We start from the raw sequence: 10,081 nt of genomic DNA, 5'->3' as shown, positions 1-10,081 counted from the left end.
GCATGAGCGGATTCATGCAGTTTTCCGAACCTGGGAAGATGGCGGGACTTCCCAGCACCATGGACAGAGCCTGGGGCCGAGGGGAGCCCCGTAGGAACCCCAGAAGGGTGCACACGGCCCCATCCTGATGCACAGAAGGGACAACAGCACGAAGTGACTTTGAGCACGGGGGTGGCAGCGGCGCCCGCCCAGCTGAGCCTGCCCCAGAGGAGAGACCCACGGAGGTTGCTGGGGGGAGGGGGAAAGGGCGGAAAGGGGGGAGGGGGACGGGGGAGGGGCAGGGCCAGCCACCCGCCGCCACCCGCCGCCACCGCCCGCCACTCCAGAAGCCTCTCCTCTGACACCGGCCCCGCTCGCCGCAAACTTCTTCAAAGGCAACATTTGTTCTCCTCTCAAGGAGACAGGCACGTCCCCTCCCCTGCTTTCAAGTCCCGGCAAAGGCGCCAGTCAGCATGAGCGCTCTTGCCTGGAGCCTGCCAATTACGCCGGTCCCGGAACGCAGCCGAGCTCTCGTGTGACCCGCGTTTCAGCGACAGGAGGCTGCTGAGCCCCTCCCGCCGAGCGGCTCCGCGCCGGTCACCCCCGCCCCCTGCCTCTCTGTGCGCCCCGTGCCGCGCTGTGCGGTGCCGTCTGCACCCCGTCCCCGGGGGCCCCGGGGGGTCTGGGCGCGCGGCCCCTCCACCAGCGACGCCGGACCCAGGCCGCAGGTTTGGACTGTGTTGTCTCCTTTACCTTTAGATGTTCAGCAGCATGAATATTCTTATTTTTTATTTAAAACTAATTTGGAGTTCTCGCTCTCCAAGGGGCTTCTAATCACCAAAAAGTGCCTCCGGCGAGAGCTGATTGACAGGCAGCCTGGCCACTTCTGAAGAGCAAATTGGCCACTGGCAGCACGACGCACAAAGGGAACGCGCAGTGCTTATTATTTATGAGCTATTAGGGAGAATGCGATTAGCATCTGCTTCCCACATGGGCAAAAACACCTGTCAGACATCAGGAAACCGTAAAACATTGCACGTTTAACAGCTACTTTGTTTAAAAAGTCATTAAAATTGAATGTCAGCTAAAACTTAGGAAAACATTTATACTTCAACCCCCTTTGAATGGTGCTGGTGAGCAAAGGAAGATGGGACTGATTTTGTCCGGGACAGACACCCATGGTTTGAGCGCAGAGAGGGCCTCCCCCTGAGCAGGCACCGCTGCCGGGCTGGGCAGCGATGGGGAGTGCACTTGAGCCTGAGTTGCAGGGTTAGGACTGCAGGACCCTCGCCCGTGGGGTTCAGACCAGAACTGGCAGGGAAGCCCCCTGTCCCTGCCTGGGGCCGCTGGAATGAAAGGACCCAGTCAGATCTGGCAACTGTGGGCTGCATTCGTGCAGAGGCTATTCTCCTCTCTTCGTTTTTCTACAAACAAACCAAGTTTCCTTGCCAGCTCTAGACAGCGTCCAGCCAGCGGGGTTGGGCAGGGCTGGCAGGCAGTCCTGTCTCCTCGCCTCCCCTGCAGGGTCCCCTGCACACTGGCTGAGACGGCAGCTCTCCGCCCACGGGGGGATGGCCGCTGCCCCTCACTCTTCTCTCTGAGAGCTGCCGAGAAGCCGCCAATTAGGGCAATCCTGGAGATGACTGGGGACAGGAGCCTGTGGCCCAGAGCGGGTCTGCACCGCAGGCAGGGACGCTAATGAAGGAGCTGGAGCAGCCTGAGCCATGCTGAGGGGCTCTCCATGCTGCAGTGTTGAGCATCTGTCTGTCCTCTCCCAGGCCCCAACTTGCCCAGGGACAGGGCGGGCCTGAGCTGCTTGCTGTCCATGGTCACTACTCCGTATGGACTGATCTATATGGAAAATCCAAGACCATCACGAGCTTTGTATTGCAGTGGGAGGCACAGAAAGCTCCATTATGGGCAGAGCTGCTGTCACCTCAGCCTTCCTGGCAGAGGGGGCAGAGAGGGCCCAGCCAGACAGAGCCGCGTCCTTGGCCCTCGCTGGATGAGGGGAGGACCAGCCAGGGCACCGAGCTCTGGTCAGGCACAGGAGCCAGTATGTGTTCTCAGCTCTTATTGGGAGGCCCTGGCTCAGCTGTTTGGGCCCCAAACACTTGTGATCCAGGTTTTCGACTGCTTTTGCCTGGGGCCTGTGCAGTGCTGTTGAGCTCAGGGTCATGTTTGTTACCCACTAAAGGCCGATGGGAGAACAACCTCCACTTGACGTCAGCTAGAGCTTCAAACCTGGCCAGGAAAATGCAGGTGCCCAAGAGAGATGGGACATGATGATTGGCAAATTTTGACAGTGGCCAAGCCTTATTCTAAGTTTTCCACATAAAAAAATTAATGTTGGTAAAATCATTTCCTCCAATTAAACACGGAAATGGAAAATGTTTGAAAACTGGGTACGTGACTGGGGATCCTTGAGTTCCCTTGGCTTAGCAAGGGAATGTCCTGGAAAGTCCCTCCTAAAACCATCTTCTCCATGGGATGCTGGCAGAAACACAGAGACAGGTTGTCCTGGGGGCAGCGTGGGGGCAGCGGTCGGTCGCGTGGTGCCTTCCCGAGCCTGCGTCCAGGTTGTCTATTTGGGGGAAAAAATGGCGGCGCAGGGAGCACATAAACAGCCTAAAGGGCGGAGGCAGCTCCTTCCCTGAAAACCCCTCGGGCCCCGTGAGAAATCCCAAAGGTGACTGAGTGTCCACAGGAAACACCCCGGCCTCCGAGGGTCCCCCCGTCCCTGGGTGGCACCGTCATCCACCAAGCTCCGCCCCCCAGGACAATGGGGTGAGGAAGTGCTGCCCGTGCCCGGCTCGTGCCCTGAAGAGGAGGGGCCTGGCTGCTCAGGGCTTGTCTCCAGCTTCCCCACGCTGGCTCAGGCCGAGGGAACAGAGGATGCTTGGGGACAGGAGGAGCTGCAGAAGCAGAACCGAGACTCAGAGACCATGGAGGGGGTGGAGGCTGAGTCTTCCTGGGCTGAGCAGGGGGAACTCCAGCCCCCAGTTGCCCAAATGAGCTTCAGGAAAGGCTCTGGGCCTTACTCAGGTGAGCAATCCTCTCATCCTTGCCTGGGCACTATCCTGGCTCTGGGGGAGGAAGGAAGGAGGACGGCCTGGGTATAAATGGCAGGGAGATGCCCAAAGGAAGTAGCCAATCCCAGATCCCACTCTCAGCCACCTGGGACAGTTGAGGTGGTGTCCGGGGTTGGAAGCAGGGAGCAGTTTTCTTGGCCTCTGGGGCTCACAGCCCCCTGGTGTGTGTCCCTGGTGAGGCCCAGGGAGGGGGTTGCTGAGCAGGGGTGTCTCAGCAGAGGGAGAGGGGGGTGGGACAGCCGCTGCCCTGGACAAGAGACCCTACGACCCGGCAGGAGAACGCTTCCCAGCAGGGGGCACAGGGGGACCACGGTGCACAGACATCCAGCATCTCGAAGGATACTGACCAAACCCCAGAGGATGACCGGGCAGCGTTTCTTCCCTCCGTTCACTCGTGTGTTTCACCTTCTCAGACAACGGTATGCGGTTTCTGGGACGTCCATCAAGGTGACATCCTGAAACCAGAAAAAGGAAGTGCACCAGGAGGGGAGACAGCCCACGGGAGCTGTGAGACCCCACCCTGGCCTCGTACCCTCTCAGGGACTGGCCGCCCCAGCAGGGTGGTGGGGACGGTTCGGGGCCACGTCCACGTGCTCCGCCTTCACAGGGGTATCAGCAGCTCCCCGACACCAGGCGGGCTCTCGGGACCCTCTACGGCCTCAGCCCCTCCTGATCCTCCCGTGGATCACAGTTCCAGCCATTCTAGTGCGCGCGGCATCTGGTGGGGGTTTCTATTTTGTTTACGATGACACGTAATAACAGTGCATGTTGCAGGCACAGCGTCCCGTTGCACACAGGGCACAGCCATCGGAACAGCGCAGCTGGCATCTCCACGCCTCGGGCGGGTTCTGTGGGGCTGACAGACACTCCAAGCCCAGCTTTCCCGGCTCTGGAGCTTGTGTCACCCCGCTCACCACAGAGCCGCGTCCCCTGTGGCAGCACCGCCTGCCTGGACCCATCCCCAGGGCTCCATCTGTCCCCAGCTTCCTCCTGGCTGGACTGAGTCCTGTGGGATTGTGGCTGAACATGTCATCTGCTGTGGTCCTCTCAACCTGGTTTAGTGTTTCTTTCCTTATTAATATGGAGGGTCTGCTGGGAGCCCTCCCAGCAAGGGGCTTGGGGTCTTGCCTTAGGCCGGGCCCCCACAAACTTGATGGAGATGGAGATTTGCCAAGGGAGAGTTCTGGGGCGGGGGGGCAAGGCGGGGCGGGGGGGCAAGGCAGGGCGGGGGAGAAGTTAGGGTGCGATGCGGCTCCGACAGAAGCTTCTGCGGCCCACAGGTGCTCTGGAGCCTCCGCGGCTTCAGCTTTGGGGTTGATCCCCCGTGCTGATCAGTCGTCAACTTGCCAGCGTGAGACCCAGGAGAGGGGCTCAGCTGTGAGCCGTCTGTTGCCACAACCCCTCAGTCCCCAAGGAGGTCGGGGCAACGCCAGGGCAACGCCAGGCTGTTGTACGCTCTCGGGCAGCCTCACTGCTTGGCAGGCCCTGGGTCCAGGACAGGCAGGAATGAAGCCTTGCTGTGCTGGGCTGAACCGTGTGCCTCCCGTTCCTGTGCAGAAGGCCTAACTCCCACCTCGGGTGCAGTCTCATTCGGAGTTAGGGTCTTTAAAGAGGTAAGGCGGGCACACTGGGAGAGAGCTCATTTCTTTTGTTTGTTTTTGCTTTTTGAGACAGGGTCTTGCTGTGTCGCCCAGGCTGGATTGCAGTGAAACAACCATAGCTCATGGCAGCCTTGACCTCCTGGGTTTAAGCCATCCTTCCACCTTGGCCTCTGGAGTAGCTGGGACTACAGGCTCGCACACCCACACCTGCCTAATATTTCTTCTTTTTTGTAGAGACGGGGTCTTGCCATGTTGCCCAGGCTAGTCTCAAACTCCTGGGTTCAAGCAATGCTCCTGCCTTGGCCTCCCAAAGTGCTGGGATTCTAGCCACTGTGCCCTGCTGAGAAAACTCATTCTTATTGTTTAGGCTGCCCTGTCACAGGGCCCTGCTAGGGCAGCAGAGGTTAACTCACACCACACCGTCAGATCCACCCCAGCACCAGCCTGTCTGTGTGAGAGTTCCGGATTCTGTTCACGGAAAACGTTCCTACAGGCAGCTCTAAAAATAGATGGCAAGGGGTGAAGGGGGCAGAAAGACCCAGAGCCTCCCTGCTGGGGGAAGGTTGGGGGGAGGTATGGGTGTGGGGCTGGTGTAGGTGGGTCTGGGGCACCAGAGGCAGTCCTGTGCCTGCTGGGGGAAGGCTGGGGGCAGATGTGGGTGGGTCTGGGGCACCAGAGGCAGTCCTGCGGCTCCTGTGCTGGGGTGGGAGCGTGCCCCCAAGACCCCCGCATCACAGGGGCACAGGGAAAACAGTAAAATACATTTCCAGCCTGAGTTCTAGCTGAAGGTTCTCCAAGCCGGAGGAAAGAGGGAAGATGTGAGCCACTGCAGGTTTGGAGGATGGTAATTAATGTTAAAGGCATTCAATAATTTAATGGGACAGGCTGTATTTTATCCCGCATGTCTCTGGCATTTTTAGTGGCCTCTCAGGTTTGTCCTTGGCACAGACACCATTGGCTGAGGACTTTTTCCTGAAGCAACTCTGAGGTCCAGCTGCCCACCTCAGGGGTGGGGTGGAGGTGAAGTCAGTGCTGGTCAGATTCTCTCTGAGCAACAAACAGCCATGAGCAGAGGCCAGATAGCCACAGAGGGCTAGGGCTCTCCGGGCAGCAGCTGGCTGGCACTGGCACTCGGGCCAGCACGCAGGCATTCCCTGCCCAGCACTCCCTGCCAGCCCCCTTCTGCCACCAGGGATCCTGGGACTGTTCTCTTAGTCAACAGCCTTCCCTCCTCCAACCAGCTCAGACACCCCCACCCCCACCCTAGGTGCATGTCCGGCCTCTCCCGGTGGCTCCTGTGTGGCGTGATTCAGCTTCCTCACAACATGGTGGCCAGGTCCTGAGAGTGAGTGCCCAGGAGATACAGGCAGAAGCTGCAGAAGTCACATTTAACTTCAGAAGCAGTCACAAGCCCCCACCCCCAGATTCAAGGGGAGGGGACACAGGCTCCATCTCTTGAGGGAAAGAATGTGGGCGCCAGTTTTAAAACAGCCTTAGCAGGGCACCCTCCCACGATGGGCACAAAGGTGCCCAGGCAGTGCTGAGATGGGAAGACCCTAGAATTTCTGCAAACCAGTGTAGGAGACAAGTGTCCCTGGGTGCCCCTCAGACATTATACTTCCAACCAGCAGATAGATAAGTTGGCGGGGGAGCAGGGGCAGAGAAGAGTGTTTGGACCCCAAGGGGGGGTCACAGGGGCCTTGGCCTCCCCATCCATGGCTCTCTGGCCCAGGGCCCCTCCTGTACCCCACACGGCCACCAGGTTGTCCAATGGACTCCAAGGAGGACCAGCCAGAGCTGGTCTGGAAGGCGAGGGGTGCCCTGAGGGTGGACGGCCCCGGCAGCCCCCACTCCCTTGCATGAGCACAGCCTCCCTGTCAGCTTCTTTGAAAGTTGGGAGCGTCTTTTGTATCGCAAAGGCCAAAGGGCCAAGCACGCCTTTAATTAAAATGCACGTCCTTTAATTAAAGGCCTCATAACACATGAAGGGCATCCACTGAAATACGATGCGTGACATAGTCATTACCCTGCTGTTAATTACTAATTAATGAAGCTATTTCAATTAATAGCTTCCCCACCGCCGCTCCCCCTCGGACAGGCCCCGTGCTGGATGCGTTAGAAGACAGACTTCAGCTCCAAGCCAGCAGCCGGCAACACTGAATATTCATGCCTCGACTTCCACGCTTTTCAATTAAACACAATAAAGTAAATTCCCGTCAAAAGTGTATTTCCAACCGCTGCCCATCTTTCCTTCTGACCGACTTGGCAGGACCCGGTGGAGGGGAGGGGCCGGGCAGCCCGGCGGTACCCACTGCCGACAGGCAGACCGCGGCTGGAGGGCTCCTGAGAGGTCTTCCCAAGAGGGCGTCCCCAGGCATCGTCCCAGCTCGGTGTCCCCATCCAGGGGGATGAATGTCCAGGGTCCCCAAGGGGGCAAGCGGAGACCTCCAGGTATTGCTGTCCCACAAATGAAGGACAATGGCCCGGAAATGGGAGGACAGACAGCCCAGAGCGGAGGAGGGGTTATTAACATACTAATGATGGCTATTAAGCTGCCATTAAAGATCCTGATTTAAAGAAAAGACGGAAAGGCCGGGTGCAGTGGCCCACGCCTGTAATCCCAGCACTTTGGGAGGCTGAGGTGGGCGGATCATGAGGTCAGGAGATTGTGACCATCCTGGCTAACACGGTGAAACCCCGTCTCTACTAAAAATAAAAAAAATTAGCCATGCTTGGTGGTGGGCACCTGTAGTCCCAGCTACTCGGGAGGCTGAGGCAGGAGAAAGGTGTGAACCCGGGAGGTGGAGCTTGCAGTGAGCCGAGATCGAGATCGCGCCACTGCACTCTGCCTGGGAGACAGAGGGAGACCCCATCAGGGAAGGGAAGAGAAGGGGAGGGGAGGGGAGGGGAGTGGGGAGGGGGAGGGGAGGGGGAATGGGGAGGGGAGGGGGGAGGGGAGGGGGGAGGGGAGGGGGGAGGGGAGGGGGGAGGGGAGGGGGGAGGGGAGGGGAGGGGAAGGGAAGGGAAGGGCAAGGCGTCTTACAGTGACCAGGAGGGGATGTGAGTAGGAGAGCCCTGGGGAGGCCGGCGTGGGGCTGTCAGGAGCCTGGGGACAGGACCTGGGGGTCAGGGAGCTAGGGCAGGAGGGCAGGAGGGCAGGCACAGCCCCAGCCCTGGAGGGACGTGCAGGGGGTGGGGTGGGAGGACTCAGGGCAGTGGGCTTGGGGAGAACCGGGGAAGTGACCAGGGTGAGGCCTCTGGGGCTTGTGGGCTGCGAGGCCGGCAGGGGCAGTCGCGGCTCCACTGCAGCCCGCCGGGAAACTCGTTCTCCCCTCGACAGGCCTCTGTGTTTCCCAGTTCTCCAGACCGGTCATCACAATAGTCAACATTTCCAACAGGACTTCCCGTCACGGGGACTCGAAATCTTCGTGCAAAGTCCGGTGGGAAAGAGCAAGCGCAGAGCTGGGGGTGGCACTGCGGCTCCGGGACCACCAGAGCCGGCCCCGCCCGCGCGTGACCCCGCCCCAGCCCGTGGTCCGGAGCCGGTGCTGCACCCACAGCCCTGTGCCTCGCCAGCCTCCCCAGCGCCGCGGACCCGGAGCCGCTCCTTAGACGCTGATCGTCCTGGATGGGGCCGGGACTGCAGCCCCCGCCACGGAACTCCCACCCGAGCCGTCTGTCCACACTGCAGCCCTGCCCGGCCCTGCTGAGCCTGTGCTCTGTGAGGGGCAGGGCACGGGGGCGAGCTGGGCATGGGGAGGGCGGCGAGGACGGCCTGTAGCTCTGCCCTGGGCCAGGATTCTGCCCCTTGTCCTTTAAGGGGGAGGCAGGACACGCCGGGCACCCAGGGGAAGGACGCGCCGGGCGCCCACGGGAAGGACACGCCTGGCACCCAGGCTGGGGACGGAGGCGATGGTGAAATTCTCGCCCTCGGTGCATCCGGCCCCTGCGGCACCCCCAGCAGTCCTGCGAGGATCCAGTGCCCACGCCTGTCCCCCGCCACGTCCCGCTCGTGGGCCTCACCCTCTCCCTCCTCCCATCCCAAACTGGACGTCACTTTGCCCCCTGCCGTCCCCCAGGCTGTTCCTCCACCTCCTAGGTCTCCCTTCCAAGCCGTCCCTCCTCTGCCAGCAGAGCGGCCGGCGCCTCCCCACGCGGGCGCCTCCCCACGCGGGGTCCCGGGCAGGAGACGGCTGTGCTGGGAGCGCGGAGAGCGGGCACAGGCCTGTCCAACGGCGCCCTCTGTCGGCCCGACCGGGAATGACCACCGCGGCCGGGTCCTGAGGTTGTGGCGCACGGGCAGGTGCACACTCAGACATGAACACACAGACGCGCATGTTCACGTGCACACGCACATGCGGCAACTCGCACACTCAGGCACATGCACACTCGGATGCGTGCACACACGTGCGTGCTCACCCACACTCAAAACACAGGGCTACACACTCATAAATACACAGACACTATACACTCCCACACACACCCAGACACAGGGCCACACACTCATAAATACACAGACACTATACACTCCCACACACACTCAGACACAGGGCCACACACTCATACACCGACACGCACGCTCCCACACACACACTCGGACACAGGGCCACACACACACAGACACAAGCTCCCACACTCAAACACAGGGCTACACACTCATACACAGACACGCTCCCACACACACTCAGACACAGGGTCACACACTCATAAATGCACACACGGACACATACATGCTCCCACACGCAGCCCCAGCCGGCCAGAGCCCCTGCTTCCAGGGCACGAGGGCGCCGAGGAGAGGTGCTGTGGGCCTGTTGCGTCCTCTTGGCTTTCAGCTGCCCGCAGGGCTCCAACCTAGCAGCAGAGTGGTTTGTCGGGCCCCAGAACAGTAGTGAGGGCCTGGGTCACCCTGGGGGTGGCACAAGAACTGCCTGGGGCTTCAGAAAATCCAGACTCAGAAATGGGAGCTCCTCGTGGGCCAGCCTCAGGATCTGAGGTGGGTGGGCTTCGGGAGCCGGGTCTGATGCGGCACTGACAGCACGTCCTGCCTTCTAGCAAGGTCCCAGGCGGCAGGCACCAAGCACCAGGACCAGGAGCCTATGTGCGGCTGGGGGTCTCCTGCCCCCGGCTGTCCTGTGCTGACCTGCACAGAGGCCTCCAGGCTCAGAATCCACCCAAGCAGGCCCTGACGCTCCCTCCGCAAATGACCGCAGGGCCTGGACGCTCCTCCCCAGCCTTCCCAGGCAGGTTCCCTCTCATTCCCGCCCACGTCCCAGCCCCTCTGCCCCAGCCCGTGGCAGGACTGCCACCCAAGCCTGGAGCTGACCTGGCCGAAGCAGAGTCAGCAGCTGTGGCCGCACAGCTCATGGAAGAAGGAGCCAGCACATGGGTGAATGGATGAGCAGGCTCTGC

General features: G+C 60.8%; 1 long non-coding RNA gene across 2 annotated transcripts; it reads left to right on the top strand.

Moving 5' to 3' along the window:
• The first annotated feature begins 4,289 nt into the window (after positions 1-4,289).
• Positions 4,290-6,897, top strand: LOC123567165 (uncharacterized). 2 transcript variants are annotated; one of them, XR_012418465.1, is made up of 4 exons: positions 4,290-4,649; positions 4,746-5,516; positions 5,940-6,017; positions 6,771-6,897. It is a non-coding gene; the product is annotated as an uncharacterized lncRNA (long non-coding RNA). The 2 variants fall into 2 exon arrangements; XR_006689967.2 differs by having other exon boundaries at positions 6,742-6,897.
• The last annotated feature ends 3,184 nt before the right edge of the window (positions 6,898-10,081 follow it).

The sequence above is a fragment of the Macaca fascicularis genome, chromosome 10 (assembly GCF_037993035.2).
Source record: "Macaca fascicularis isolate 582-1 chromosome 10, T2T-MFA8v1.1".
Lineage (NCBI taxonomy): Eukaryota > Metazoa > Chordata > Mammalia > Primates > Cercopithecidae > Macaca > Macaca fascicularis.
Note: the sequence above shows the minus strand (reverse complement) of the source record. Positions and strands in the feature narration are given on the sequence as shown.